The sequence below is a fragment of the Psittacula echo genome (genome assembly GCF_963264785.1).
Source record: "Psittacula echo genome assembly, chromosome: 6".
In the NCBI taxonomy this organism is placed as follows: domain Eukaryota; kingdom Metazoa; phylum Chordata; class Aves; order Psittaciformes; family Psittacidae; genus Psittacula; species Psittacula echo.
This window is the reverse complement of record NC_137743.1, coordinates 35,656,868-35,672,775: the sequence shown is the minus strand read 5'-3', so window position 1 is coordinate 35,672,775 and position 15,908 is coordinate 35,656,868. Positions and strand designations below refer to the sequence as shown.

Below are 15,908 nucleotides of genomic sequence, written 5' to 3'. Positions count from 1 at the left end.
ACTGTAGATCCCTTTTAGCCTTAGTAAGCAGAGGCCAAGATCACAGCATGGATCAGGAGAGGTGGAGAATGAAGGAAAAAGAGGATGACAGTTTCAGGGCTTGAATCCAAGCAGCCTTTATAAGCGGGGATAAGTCTGACCTGCCTGAGGGCAGGTCACTACGCTGAGGGATCCAGGAGGCTTGGCACAGAACAAAATGCAAATGTAGCAGCCAAGGGCAGCAACAATGCTAAAAGCTGCCTGTGCAGCATCTACATTGAAGGAGTAACCCAAGACACAAAGCTCCACAAAAGCAGTATTTCAGTACACCAGAGGAATAATTAGGGAATCTATATCAACCTATGTAAAAATGCCTGATCATACTCAAGATCATACTGATCATACTCATACAATGCCTGATCATACATCAAACACAACTGCTGTATTTTTGCATGCTATTTTTTAATCATTCCTGTTTTGAGACTCTGCATGATTCCACCTTCTACAGTAAAGGGGGGGCGGGCTGTGGTAGTTTCAGTCTTGTATGTAGTGATGACTTGAAAACCAGAGTTACTGTAGCATTAGTTCTGCTCTTAACTGCTGATGTTAACTGCTAAATGACATCACAACCTTCAGGCTCATGAATGCACTGTAATGCTACATTTTAGTTGTCAGCCCCCTTGATGCCTGCAGAAGCAAGTAGCCTGCTCCCTGCTGAGGAAGAGCTGTGCGTTATGCAGCCACCCAGCTCCGCAAGCAAGTAGGACTCATGCCAATTACCACTATTGGTAATGAGTCACTAGAAAATCCCATTGTGCCTATAAAGCTTTAAACATGGAAGAAGCCATTCAACACAAATCTGTTCTCAAACTTGCACTGTCAGATGCCTGCTGACATGGCTCTTGTACACCAGTCCAACCACTTGCTATGTAATGTGGCTTTATTGTCTTCCACCCACGTTATCAAATGCTTTCTTTGTTATCAAATGCTTCTTTCCATGTAAAAGGTGAATAATTTCCATTCCCATCATACCAGCACTGCCATGTTTCTAAATGACACTGTTTCTGATAGGTCCTCCTATCTAACAAAAAAAAAAAAAAAAAAAAATAACCAAACAAAAAAAAATTTAGTTTCCTGTGGTCAAAAGAACAACGTGGCTTTCATATCTTATTTGTAGGAATAAATAAAGAGGTAAGTACTTTAACAAATAATGGTGAAAAAAGTTGATGGAGGAATAGATTATTCAGTCTTAATGTTTGGTTGAATACAAAAACATTCCCAAACTTGTGTGAAACCAATCTATCCTCTTCAAGTCTTTTCTTATCCAAATGAACATCTGAGAACACATTTCCAATCAGGAAGCAAATACTCTAACAAGTATTTGATCTGTCCACAGCTACCAAGGAAAATTTTTTACTTGTTTTTCTTAGAATCATTGTAATTAACGATAATCTGTTTTTTCTGGTGAGGCACCTCTTACTGGAGCTTCCACACAAGGCGCAGCATTTTCCAGAAGGATTTATGGGAGCTATCAAGCCTCTCTGCCTCAGATTCTTAAATCCAAATTACGTTTCCATGTTTTAATTGCAAGCAATTCAACCTTCTGAAGGGAAGCTAGTAAGTTTCTAGTAAAGTCTTCCCTCATTTCCCAGCTACCATGTTCTCCCTTTGGTATGTATCTGCAGGTGTCTGTGATCCCATGTGCATGAACGGGGGGAAATGTGTACGCCCAAATGTCTGCGACTGCCCATCTGGTTGGAGGAGAAAGCACTGTAATAAACGTAAGCACCTCTACTGCCTATGAAACAGATTATTATTACTTAGGCCAGTCAACATAAATTGTAATCTTCTTTTAATATTAAAAAACAATGTAGTAAATAGAATCTGTTTTGCTGCTTCAGCAGTTTGAAGAAAAAACAGTTTTAAGTACAGGTAATATAAAATGCTATAAACATTTGATGTTTGCCAAGCCAAAAAAAAGCTGTGTAGGGGAAGCCTGGTTCTGCTTCATGCAACGGTCTGTTATACATCTTGCTACAGAAATTCATTTTTACAGTATTAAACTTGAAGCATTGATTTTATGTTTGCTTCACATATTTTGTTATATTTTACTGAGAACTGCCATGTATTTCAAAATACAGAACTATTTAAAGCCTGCTATAAAGCTTTCCAAACTGATAAACTCTCAAGGTCACCAGATACATTTTGGTGCATAATTTGGAGAATTATGTGTTCTTGCTCTGTAACTCTACCAGATCTGACTACAGTTACATAAAAATGTAATTAAAAAAACTCTCTTGCCCTAAAATATTTCCAAGGAATATTTTTCCTTACATGGCTATTTATTATCGTGATGTTGACAGATAAACTGAATAAATTTACAATCAAGATGACATACTGTACGTAAACCAGATTAAAATATTGGCTTTTTACCCTTTGGGTCTTGATCATAAATATTATTTCAGAACCAATGTTTTGAAATTTAAATATTAATAATTTCTTCAAAAATGCTGAAGGAAAGAGGTGTCTCTCACACATACACATCAAAACATGCATTCGCTCCTTCAGCATAGCTGAAGAAACAATAAATGCATTAAACATATCAAACTTTACAGTGAGAATCTATTTATTTATAACACGGAACACACAGTTTGCATATAACACATATGAATATATTATATGGGAATTATTCTTAGTTGATGGTGAGCTGAGCATTAGAAATAGCAAAACTCCCAGTAGGCAGTCATCAAAGATAAATTTCAAATATCAAAGAATCCTGAACAGTGATTATCTGATGGAGAGAAAGCATACACTTCTAAAGAAGTCAGCCATATGGAATAAAACCTAGCAGGTCACCTTTCAGACAGAATCTTGAACATCCAGATATCTCATGTACATCTCCTCTCTTGTTTCATGTCAATCTGTTTAGCTGTTTGCCTCCAGAAGTGTCTGAATGGTGGAGAATGTATAGGTCCAAACATCTGTGAGTGCTCTGGAGGATGGGTAGGAATGCTGTGCCAAACCTGTAAGTGCTGTTTCAATTACTACAGTTTTGTAACCACCCATGTTGCACTAGAGATCTTTATGCAGTAAATTTTCTACTATGTGTATATTGTGTTAGGTTTGTGGTTGGACTCAACGGTCATATAATTATAGAATGGTCTGGGTTGGAAGGGACCCTAAAGCTCATTCAGTTCCAAACCCCTGCCATAGGCAGGGACACCTTCCACTAGACCATGTTGCTCAAAGTCCCATCCAACCTGGCCTTGAACACTGCCAGAGATGGAGCATCCACAGCTTCTCTAGGCAACATCCTTACAAAGAAGTAATTTGGTTATGTGAATTTTGGTTTTCACTTATACAGGCATGAAAATAAGTTACATCTTCAAGGTCTTTTCCAACCTAAATGATTCTATGATTCTATTACATGAAAGTCCACCATAACATGATTAGCACCCAAATGCTGCCTACTATTTGTCAAAACTGTCTTATGCTGCCAGTAAAACTATTACTTTCAAAGACATTTCTGTATTCAACATCAGTATGAGACAGAGACCTGACATCTTTTCCTTATGTGGATGCTGAGCTCAACCTGTCAGACAAAATTAGTAGTCTTTAAATAAAATAATTTTAAATATAAGGTAAAAAAGAGGGGTTGAGGACAGAAGGCAATGGAGTAGCCTTTCTGTGACATTAAACATAGAAAGAAATTCTATGTATCTTGTAACCTAGGAGCCTGATGCTGTAATCACTACCTTCTTAGACTGACCACCAAGATGTCTGGAAGTATTTGCATGCAGAGGGGATGGAAGACCCATTGCTGCCTGTTACATACAGGGTCGCTTCAGTTTGTGTATGTTATTAGCTTTACAGTAAAAGGGCATGAGGAAAATATCAAGGCATTATCTCCTTTAAAGGGCAATCTTTCTTTCCTCTCACACTCGCAGAGCATAATTACTTACGGAGATCTTTTGTCAGTTAAATCCCAGTGGCTGTGTAATTGTTTCTTTGAGCCAGCTGTCTTCTAGTTCAAACATGGCAATGCTTATTTATTAGTTGATGACATATTCCTGACTCAGTTTATTAAATAAATAAACAAACAAATCATGCCTGTTCCTGTAAAAGGCAAGGGTTACTATCATTAACAATTTCTGCTAGCCTATGCAGGCACACAAGCCTAGGCAATTTTTTATATATCTGTCTAACATTTAAAACTTCACTTCAAATCTGTTCACTTACTCTATTTTTGCTATTTCTTCCCATGTTTTCACTGTAACGGGAAGTTAAATCAGCTTTTTGTACAAAAAGGACTGGGTGAAATTCCTAAGTCCCACAGCAAACCCACATAATCACCAACTGGTTGGGATTACTACTTTTTTAGATAGAGAGAGGACTGTTGTCACAGAGCAGATGGCAAGGTCTTACAGTGCTGCTCCAGGGTATTCCAGTGAGGCAGGGAGGGAGCAGAGGAACAAGAAACATCTTCATCCTCACAGATGTTAGGTATAAAGTTTTGCATAGAAGTGTAATCCCTGAAAGCAAGCCTGGTTTTGTGTTTTGATGGGAGGTTATTCACCCAGATACAGAACTTAGTGGGGAAAAAAAAAAAAGTGTTTGTCTGTCTAAACACAAAGAGCCTTCTGAGTGCCTCCCTTGCTTGAAAAAGTGCCTACCTTCGCCTCAGCTCTGGCCCTGAGGAGCAGGCTGCTAGCAGCACAAAGAGGACTATAAAGAACCTCTGGTTACATCTTTTTGTTGCTCTCATATTACTTTGTCCTCTTTTCCATCTCCCAGCAGCACACAGATAGTGGGCCATATCCGTACACTCTGTCAGAACAAGCATGTTTCTGGCAAGTAGACATTTGTTTCGTGACACTACTCCGCTGTGCAAAATTGCTTTATCCAATTCAAGCTCCTGAGGTTTTCCTGTGCTCAGCACCCCCTTCTTGCTTGGATGTGTATGCCCAAATTCTGTGCATCACTATTGTATCAACCGGCTGAATATGGCCTTGATTTGCACCACTTTAACTATAGATTTTGGCTGTTAAATTCAACAAAGGTGAAACAATCACATTGTAAGAAACATGCTATTCATTATCTACAAATATTGATACTCTATATTAATTTACTCTGTTACATATATTAAAATTTTACATATATACTATATATCACAGTATCACAGTATGCTAGAGATTGGAAGGGACCTCAAAAGATCATCTAGTCCAATCCCCCTGCTGGAGCAGGAACACCTAGATGAGGTCACACAGGAATGTGTCCAGGCGGGTTTTGAATGTCTCCAGAGAAGGAGACTCCACAACCCCCCTGGGCAGCCTGTTCCAGTGTTCATTTATATAATCTATTAATTTTTATATATTTTGCAATATTAATCTAAACTTTTTTATTTCATAATGCAAAAATTCCAATTCACTCCACAATGAACAATCCAGATGATAACTTTTCTCAGCAATCACTGTACCTTCTCCACTGTCCAGAAGCAATTAAGGCCGGATTTTTTCTCAAGGGCTTTTTCAATGGTAGGAGGAGATTTGATAACCCAGTTTCATTCTTTGTTTTCAGCCTGTGAATTCATGCAGCTGCCCTTATTGGTATGGCAGCAATGAAATGTAGATACCGGGTTTATCTACCTGTTCAACCTCATTTTTAACTCATTAACTTTCTAACACATGGCCAGTCGGGTGACTAAAGCAAAGGATCTAAGAGATGTCCACTACCATTTTCTGGATATTTCTCAGATGCAAAAACTTGTTTCAGTCGTCTGTACTGAGACAGCTAGCCAGAGTAGTCAGTTAAGCCAATAAAAGAGAAAATGGCCTAATACTGAAAATTTATGTTGGATATCTACTTTTGATTTATCTTTAATAAGAAGCCACAGATCACCTTCATCAGTGCAGTTTCTAACTCACAAAGGCCTAAGCCTACACGGACAGTTCAAAATGTTTGGAGGCAGCAGCAGATACAGCTGCCACAATAAAATCTTTTCTAGATCTTCTCTCTTTGGTCTTCTATAAAACCAGAAAAAAGCAGAGCAAGACATTCTCTATTTTTAGGTCCCTAACAATTAATTTAAATACTTAAAAGTGAAAATACCAATGCCTCAGATTTTTCTGCCAACTTCCACCAGGAAAATAGGCCATCAATCTCTATTACAAGTGATAGTTCAAAATGCTTCAATCTTTCAGCAGATACCACCACTGACAGTAACTTTAAACAGATTTTCAGTTCTGCTTCAATGAAGATCGGCAATGTCTAAGGTTGAATAATTTGAAAATGCCATACAATCATAGAATAGTTAGGGTTGGAAAGGACCTTAAGATCCTCTAGTTCCAACCCCCCTGCCGTGGGCAGGGACAGCCCACACTAAACCATGCCACACAAGGCTCTGTCCAACCTGGCCTTGAACACAGCCAGGGATGGAGCACTCAAAACCTCCTTGGGCAACCCATTCCAGTGCCTCACCACCCTCACACTAAAGAATTTCTTCCTTATATCCAATCTAAACTTCCCCTGTGTAGGTTTTAACCCACTACCCCTTGCCCTGTCACTACAGTCCCTAATGGAGAGTCCCTCCCCAGCATCTCTATTGGCCCCCTTCAGATACTGGAAGGCTGCTATGAGGTCTCCACGCAGCCTTCTCTTCTCCAGGCTGAACAGCCCCAACTTTCTCAGCCTGTCTCCATACGGGAGGTGCTCCAGTCCCCTGATCATCCTCGTGGCCCTCCTCTGGACTTGTTCCAACAGCCCCATGTCCTTGTTATGTTGAGGACACCAGAACTGCACACAATACTCCAAGTGAGGTCTCACAAGAGCAGAGTAGAGGGGCAGGATCACCTCCTTTGACCTGCTGGTCACACTCCTCTTGATGCAGCCCAGGATAAAGTTGGCTTTCTGGGCTGCAAGCGCACACTGAAGCCGCCTCATGTTAAGTTTCTCATCAACCAACCCCCGAAGTCCTTCTCTGCAGGGCTGCTCCGAATCTCTTCTCTGCCCAACCTGTAGCCGTGCCTCGGATTGCTCCAACCCAGGTGCAGGACCTTGCACTTGGCATGGTTAAACTTCATCAGGTTGGCATCAGCCCACCTCACAAGCGTGTCGAGGTCCCTCTGGATGGCATCCCTTCCCTCCGGCGTATCAACCGAACCACACAGCTTGGTGTCATTGGCAAACTTGCTGAGGGCGCGCTCAATCCCACTGTCCATGTCACCAACAAAGATGTTGAACAAGACTGGTCCCAACACCGATCCCTGAGGGACACCACTCGTTACCGGTCTCCAGCCATACACTGAGCCATTGGAAAAAAAAAAAAAAATTAACATCAAAGACACTTTTATTCCCCACACCTTATTTGTAAAGGTACCCCAAGGTCTGGGGTCCCTGATGGTGTTGAAGGCACCAGTCTCCACGTGGTGGCACCTCCGAGCTCCGCTCCTGCAGGCAGGATGCGGTCATTTGCCTGAGTGTCTCCTCCTGGTACTGGACCATCGCCTGCGCCTTGGCCTTCAGCATCCCAAATCCAACTGTTTCCTTTGTATACATGCAGAGCAGCAGGATTGCCACCCGCATGATGGCCACTCGCCGCTCCATGCAGTCCATGAGGATGAACTTGAGGTTGTCCTCATTGAATGCCTGGTGCCCATTCTTGTCACAGGCCAACCAGATGTTGCTGACAATGGCTGCGGTGATCTTGGCATCAGTGTCCCCATAGCCTGAGCAGGCAAGCAGGTTCCCCTTGCTGTTCAGGAGGAGCGTGCTCTGAACGCCTGACAGCGAGCTCTGGCCTGGCTCAGCACCTGCGTCAGGGCCTTGGGGCACAGCACGGCTGCAGCCCCAGGAAAAAGGGGCATCAATCTCTCAGATTGATTAATCATCAGTGTCTCAGAGAGCAAGATCAGACTGTGCTGTCAGAAGAAGTCACCACATGTTAAGGAGCTTATATCTAATTTGGAAGAGGTCTGCTATGTTTTGGAGATGCAATCATTCCATGTTAGATATCCAGTCTAAAGCTCCATGCCTGTGGCTTCCCCTTGGCTCCTGCAGTGTTAACTCACATCGCTCTTTTTCTTGAGCTAGGAAAGAAACATTAGACCAAAGGAGTGAAGACCTGACAGTACAGTCTGATTATCCTGATGGATATAGCCAAAGATAACCCAGTAAAGTCAGAAGGCTTCTAGCCAGGTATATTAGTCTATTGTTTAAGGCCCTGAAAGCAGGATCAAGGTATAATTCTAATAATTAATTATTAAGTATAAAAAAGTTATAGTTGTGAAGGATCTTCATCATTAAAATTCATGCTGCTATCTTCTGTTCTAATATTTTTGAACCCATACTGGCTCCCCATTGCCCTTCAGAATATCTTCTCTTTGTGTGTTATAAGTGTCAAGCTTAGAGCCTTATAATTTCCTCAACATTCTTCCTCGTTCTCTTTCTCTGCCTTGAACAACATCTCAGACATACTTTTTTCTAGTTTCCTATGTAACCCTTTCAAACCTTAAAAAAAAGAAAAATGTTAACAAAGAATGTAGTTTGCATGCAAATTACAGCTCTGTTCTTTTAATACCCAGGGATAAATCTCTTTTCGTAATGGGCATTTATTGATTATAATTTTAACATAAGCTTAGCTTATTAAATTACTTTCTTTGCTGAATCTGTGCAGGATGAAGCATACATAGCTTCTATCATTTTTAGTGTTTAGAGGCTTAGCATCCCTTGTAAATACATTTATGAAATATTCATTTGAACTTCAGCTATGTTATTATCCTCTGTGATTTCAATTCCAATTTTCTTCCAAATGTTTTAAACTTTTCTCCTAACTCAGCTCTTGTTTTTCTGAGCTCCAAAGCAAGAAGCAGTGGATGGAGGTAGCAAAGGATAAAAAAGAAGGAAATATTTCCCCTTTTTTTCCTTAGTTTGCATCACCTGATAATCAGACAGAAAAAAGCCATATCCAATGCCTGTTCTTCTGCCCATGCATACCTGATTTTCCCCAGCTGCTATAGGGGTCTCCAGAAGAATCCATCTCTCTTTGCCTTTCCTGTCCTTATTTTATCTGCTACCAAGATGAAAGGAGAATTACTTTCCATTTTTCCCCAGCCCAAGTTCATATCAAATGAATAATATTAATGTCATACACAGTTCTCTGAAATAGCAGTATCATGCACAGTTCTCTCTCTTCTACCTCACTAAACAATGGAACAAAACTGATGTGGGCACAAGAAGCCCCTTTTACTGACAATACACAATTTCTGTTCCAGTGAATGAAACTCTCACAGTTTTCCAGTTATAGACCTTTATAAAGGTTTATATATCTTTCAAAGCTCATGGAGGAGCTGAAGTAGCAAGTTGACAAATGCTGGGCATGCTGTTCTAGCTTGAGCATAATTTCAATCATCCTCTGCCCCATCCAAACCCAGGATTCAAACCTGGGACTCCCAGTCGCAGGAGGAGAAACTCAGAAGTTTGCAGCTGCCCATTTTGGATCTTAAGGAGTGCTTTGCAACAGACACCTAACAAGAACAAATTTGCTCTTAAAATGTTGTGAAAACAAAACAGCACTTTCAACTTTTCAAAGTAGCAGGAACATATCAACTAGCTCACCTACTAGGAGGCAAGTTGCTGGCTCCAGGTGACTGGAGTCCAACAGCACATAACAACCTGACACTGCTGGCTTTTTAAAAAGGAGCACCTGTAGGTGCATGTACAGGTCCATCCGTGTTCTTGTTCTGGACATGATACAGGTCAGTAGTTTTGACACAGTATGAACCCTCACTACCTGCCTTTACGCAAAAGAGCAGCTGTTTGCCAAGCTGTTTACAGGCTCTCTTTTTCAGATGTGTAGAGTGGCAGTAAGTCTGGTTCTTCACTCCTCTGTCCTGCAGCTGTCAGGGCTGAAGTTCAGTATACATATTTAGATTTTAATATTCCCTACTCTGCCAAAATCTCAACCCCCTCACTGCGTGTTAGCCATGATAACACATGGTAGAACAAAACCAACACATATTCCAGGTATTGTTAAACAGCTTGTCCTGGCCTTTTAAGGTCACTATAGCAATTGCTATAACTGAGAATCACATTTGGATGGCATAGGATCCCACTATGTGTTTTCTAAAGAAATTTCACTAGCCTGGTCTATCCCTGAGACTTTATATCATAACACAAAGAATTTGCACAAGCTTAAATCTGTGTCAAAATCAGAACCGCAGCCCCTGAACTTGTTGAAGCTGATTTTCTGGAAAAACAAAACAAAACAAAACCAAACCAAAACCCAAAACAACTCACAGAGTTTAAACTCTGTGGAATTTTTTGATGGAACACTTTGCTCCATGATAAAGGAGATGGTATTTGGTCATAAGATATGCATCTGTGTTTTCAGATCTCTCTTAAATGGGACATGGTTTGCAGCCTCCTATATGCCTCTGCCACACAAGAAAATATAAAAGCCACTTGTTGATTCACATCTAACCAGTTTTGAAGGCATTTATTTTGACTGCCTGTAATTAGGATGCAGTAGTCTGGCAATATTTATAGGTTTAACTCATGAGATCTAATTAAAATACTTTGACATGTGTGTTCTTCCTGAATCGGTGCCCTATGAATTGGCTGTTCTCTTTCCTCTATGTCAAAACAATGTCATAACAATACAAATAGCTAATGAGGATGAAAAACTGGCTGAAATTTGACTAGTTTTTTTCTCTTAAAAAAGCCCCACTGATTCTTTTAATAACAGAATATCTTCAAGTGGATGTGCCTCAATAAGTACACTGGTACCCAGGATGGAAGAGGGTTTCTAATTATTTTTCCTTAGGAAATCATTACTGATTCTGTGGGGCCATGAAATTACACATTCTAATGCCCTAGTTTCCAGAGGTGCAAAGTGTGCAGTTCACCAAATTCTCCCTTTTATTTATTTGTAATATTTGGGAGCATGTATTTAACATATCTTTTCATATCAAGTCAAGAACAGACCTTTTAACAGCCGTTATTTTATTTCAATTGAAACAAAAATAAAATCTGGCATAAATCTGACCAAAACCTCAATGCCCAGAATGTATCCTCGCTTTCAAAATTAGGCCTTGCACTGATCCATTTCCAACTGAGCTAAGGTGACTATTTTAGCACAGTCTTCTCTTTCCCCATCACTGGGGAGAAAAGTTAAAAATAAAGGCAATTGTAAACATAACAGACACACAGACATGAAAAAGCCTATGGCAAACCATCTTTAATGCTTCCATTTATTTTTTTAATATATTGTCCTTTCCTCCATCATATGAAACTACAGAATCATAATGTATTTTGTCAAATATATCTGCTTTCAAAAGTAAATATATTTTCAAAGCATCTAAATATTCCCTTTCTAATTATGAGACTTAGAATAAGTGTATCTCTAAACAACTTTATCTTTCAGTTGTAGTACTTTGTGAGCAAATATGTCTATTTGGAAGCAGATGCATAAGACCAACTGTCTTGTGCATTGCAGAAGTGGCTATATTGGTTCAGCATGTGAAAAGAAGTTAAGGTCCAAAACCACTGATTCTTATGGTAAGAACAAAAATAACCAAATGTAACTGAAATAGTTTACAAGAAAATGGATTAAAGTCCTATTAACCTTATGAAAGATATAAACAGGGTTATATAATATCTTAAAGGAAATTCAGTGACTGTTCAGTTGCCAAATTAACCCTGTATCCAAGTTCTATGCAAATTTTTCCCTTAAGGAACAGTTTAATGCTTCAAATATAAAGCCCACAAAAGCTGTGTCTATTCTGGTAGTTAAGGTCATCCTTGATACAGTGCTCCTGTCCAAACCCATTAGTCATCTGCACAGCAAACCCGGGAGAAAAACAGCTAGCTGCAGTCCAGCCCAAGCCCGGAGGATATTCTGAATTGCAAGGGCAACGTCCTCCTCCTCAGCAAACACCACTCCACTTGCTTTTCACATCCCTGCCTTCCTAACTTTGCCTCTTGTTTGCAATGTGAAATCGCATGCCTTGCACCCAGGAGGTCTGCAAGCAGCAATTACTCCTGTTCATTCTTTTTCCACACCAGTTTTCAAAACCAACCAACTTCTTGCTGAGCTTGACCTCAAACTCTACATTAACTGTCCACTACAGACCTATCCAAAAGTGGCAAAACATTTTTGTGTTTGCCAATTTGCCAATTCTCATGGTCAGAGAAGGATCCACCTCACTTGCCTAAGGAACTCTGTTAGATGCTCTTTTCCAAGATGATCTCTCCTACCACCTGTTAGCGCTTCCTACTCCATTACCAAATAAGTGCTTCTGCATGTGCTCAGACAGAGCTGATGGGACTAAATTTTCTGTGCCCTTCCTAGGTGAATGACAGCCAAAAGAGGTGACACTTTTCCTGCTCTGTATCTTCTTTCTGTCATAGCTGTTCCCTCATAAGAAACAATGGTTTATTTCTTCCTGGCATTGACCTGAGCAAACTGAAGTCTAGTTCATGCAAACCTTTTTGTTTGTTGTTTGGTTTTTTTTCCCCCCACGAATTTGTGAACCATTGAGTTGGGCAAATACTATCCTTACCCTCAAAGTGGATGGAAAGCTTGGAAGGCTGCCTTGCAGAAAAAGACCTGGGAGTGTTGGTCGACAGCTGAATATGAACCAGCACTGTGCCCAGGTGGCCAAGAAGATCAACGGTGTCCTGGCTGGTATCAGCAACAGCGCAGCCAGCAGGAGCAGGGCAGTGATCACTCCCCTGTACTCAGCACTGGTGAGGCTGCACCTCAAATACTGCGTTCAGTTCAGGGCCCCTCACTACAAGAAAGACACTGAGGTGCTGCAGCGTGGAAGCTCGTAAAAAGCACAAGCCTTATGAGGAAGGGCTGAGAGAACTGGGGTTGTTTTGCCTGGAGAAAGCTCAGGAGGGATGTTATCACTCTGCAGCTACCTGAAAGGAGGTTCTAGTGAGGTGGGGGTTGATCTCTTCTCCCAAGCAAGAAGCAACAGAACAAGAGGAAATGGCCTCAAGTTGTGCCAGGGCAGGTTTACATTGGATATTAAGGAAAACTTCTTCCCTGAAAGAGTTGTCAAGCACTGGAATAGCTGCCCAAGGAAGTGGTGGAGTCACCATCTCCAGAGGGATTTAAAAGAATTCTAGATGTGGCATTAAAGACATGGTTTAGTGCTGGACTTGGCATGATGTCGTGGTTTAAACCCAGCCACACAGCTAATTCACTCACTCCCCCCTCTTTCCTTCTCCCACCCCCCTCCAGAGGGATGGGGAGGAGAATCGAAAGAATGCAACTCCCACGGGTTGAGATAAAAACAGTCCAGTAACTAAGGTATAACACAAATCACTACTGCTACCATCAGTAATAATAATGATAAAGGAAATAACAAGGGAAGAGAATAAAATACCACCCGCCAACCAATAACTAGCCCTACCCAGCAGTGAGCCAGCCCTTCCGGGTAACTCCCAGTTACATCCTGGGCATGACATGCTGTGGTATGGAATACCTCTTTGGCTAGTTTGGGTCAGGTGTCCTGTCCCTGCTTCCTCCCGGCTTCTCCTCCTCCCTGGCAGAGCATGAGACTCACAAAGTCCTTGGTCAGGGTAAACATTACCGAGCAGTAACTAAAAACATTGGTGTTATCAGTGTCATTCCCAGGCCGAAAGTAGCACCAGCTACTAAGAAGGAGAAAAATGACTGCTACTGCTGAACCCAAGACACATGACTGTGTTAACGACTGGACTTTACGATCTTAAAGGTCTTTTCCAATCTAAACGATTCTATTCTATTTTATTGTTGAGGGCCACATTTTTAAGCCACAGACATTTTCCAAACTCAAACTCAAACACTATTCCACTCAGATGACCTGACTGACCCAATCTGCAACATTTGTAAAGGCAGGTTGACCTATCATTTATCTGTTTTGAAAGGCTAAGGGCAAAATCAATGTATTTTTGTTTCAATTACATAATGCATTAAGAGAAAGCATGAAAATCTATTCAGATAGTCACTTCATTCTGTTAATGATAATTAGATTTTACTATCACAATTAAAGTTCTGTATGGATTTTTTTAACAAGTACATTCTCATACTAAAGTACAGCTCCTACATCAATACTGAAATGCAGCTTATGTAGATAAAATGAGTAAGTCCTGTAGTTTGCTAAATATATAAATCTATTATACAGGTCAGCTGTAGCCTACAAAAATATGGTGCACATTTTCTCAAATAATTAATAGAAGTACAAATGGAAGCAGGAATATGCCAAGATAAACTGGAACTATTGTCTGAAAATATTTATATCCAGAAGACTTTCCCTTGATGGGTCAAGAGTTGCCTTTTTTGACAAAGCAGACCAAGATTGCCAGGAATGCTTTAGAGCATTATTCTAGTTGTGAAAGTGTGAATTATGATAGTTGTCATTTCATAAAGGAAGTGGATCTTTGTTGCACTTGCAGAAAACATTAAATCAAAAAAAAAAAAAAAAACCCAACAAAAAACCAGGCTTCCTTTTTCACATGGATAAAATATTACACAGTAAATCAGCCCTGAAAGAAAAGGAAAGTAGAAAAAGTCTTTGCGTATTATGTATGTCCAAGGTGCCAAGCCATCAATGATACATGTAAACACATAAGCCTCTCTAGCAATGATTTATTTCATATTTTTTGAGACTGTTTGTAGCACTCTTCAGTTTCGTGGCTCATTCCACAGAAATACTGATTGGCTGCACTGATACGAACATGCATTGCTTTGATGTGAAGAAGGAAATGTTCTGAATAAAAGAGAATTAACAGGTTTCCTTCAATCCATGAGCCTTGCTGAAAGCTAGAATCAAAGTTAGTAATAAAAATTATGAATTTAATGGTGTATAGTTTAAATTACATGGCATATACTATGTGAAAGCAAATGAGCTACCCATCGAAAAAATCAAAGTTAGTTGAGATATTAAAATACAAAGCTCATTTAATAGCATGGATTATAGTAAATTGTAAACATAGGAATTCATACCCATACTACTGTAGAAGTTGATATGACAGGCCCCCCAAGAGTTAATTAGACTGGATCAGGAATAAGTGAACAATCTGAATGGGATTTAATCAACTTCTCCAAACTGCCAGTCGTGGAAATCTCAGTTTATCTATGTAATTGTTCAAGTATTTAACTACATTATTACAGCACAGTTTTGTTTTTCCAAACACTGAACATAAACCCCATCTGTTGCAAGTAAAATTGATACTTCTTGGGGTAACTTTAGTGGGCACAGAGAAAAGTTATCACAGTAACAACATTTACATGCTCGAAGACAGTCTCTGCTGCCTGAATTTTTAACCAAAACTAACCAAGTTTCAAACCCTGTTCCCTGTTGCTCTTGTCTAAACTCCCTCTGGTTTCACTAAATCCTTCCTGACATGTAACTGAGCTCCAGCACAGGCTAGAGCCCAGAAACTGCCTCCCTGTGTGGCTCCCCAGCCTCCAATACATTTACAGCAAGAGATTTCCATTTGTTCTGTGACAGCACTGCAACCTCCTCAGTCTTGTCAACAGTGCTGATACCTTATCACTTATTTCCCATTTGGCATTTGTGTAGTTGACTTTTCCTCTGTAAGCACCATCTGTATTGTCTTTACTTAATTTTGTCTTATGGATTTCAAGCTATTTCACTCATTTATCAAAAAGATTTTTAATTCTAAGCCTGCTTTCATGGCCTCCAAGTGTGACATCGGTCAAAAATGTAACATTTCATTGTCTAAGACTTTAATGAAAGTAGCAATTAGTAGAAAAATCAGGGCCTACAGACTATTGGTAAAATTAATTCTTGTTAATACTTTCTCAAACAAGCTTTGCTCCTTACTTATTTTATCCGAATCAGACTCTTACTGGCCTGATTATCTGAGACATATTAGAAGTCTCTCTAATGTGAAAAACATGTCTGCTCTTGGTGGGT

The 15,908-nt window shown here is 40.1% G+C and overlaps 2 pseudogenes across 2 annotated transcripts in view; one reads left to right on the top strand and one right to left on the bottom strand.

Annotated features, from left to right (window-relative positions):
• LOC308223238 (von Willebrand factor D and EGF domain-containing protein-like) overlaps positions 1–12,333 on the top strand; it is a 193,152-nt pseudogene extending 180,819 nt beyond the window's left edge. Inside the window, exons 26-29 of the transcript in view lie at positions 1,665–1,760; positions 2,909–3,004; positions 11,405–11,532; positions 12,326–12,333. The product of the transcript in view is annotated as a von Willebrand factor D and EGF domain-containing protein-like (transcript). The remainder of the gene's footprint in view (positions 1–1,664; positions 1,761–2,908; positions 3,005–11,404; positions 11,533–12,325) is intronic.
• LOC308222754 (ragulator complex protein LAMTOR2 pseudogene) lies at positions 6,834–7,841 on the bottom strand (annotated as a pseudogene). Its single transcript has one exon. The product of its transcript is annotated as a ragulator complex protein LAMTOR2 pseudogene (transcript).
• Positions 12,334–15,908: the final 3,575 nt, after the last annotated feature.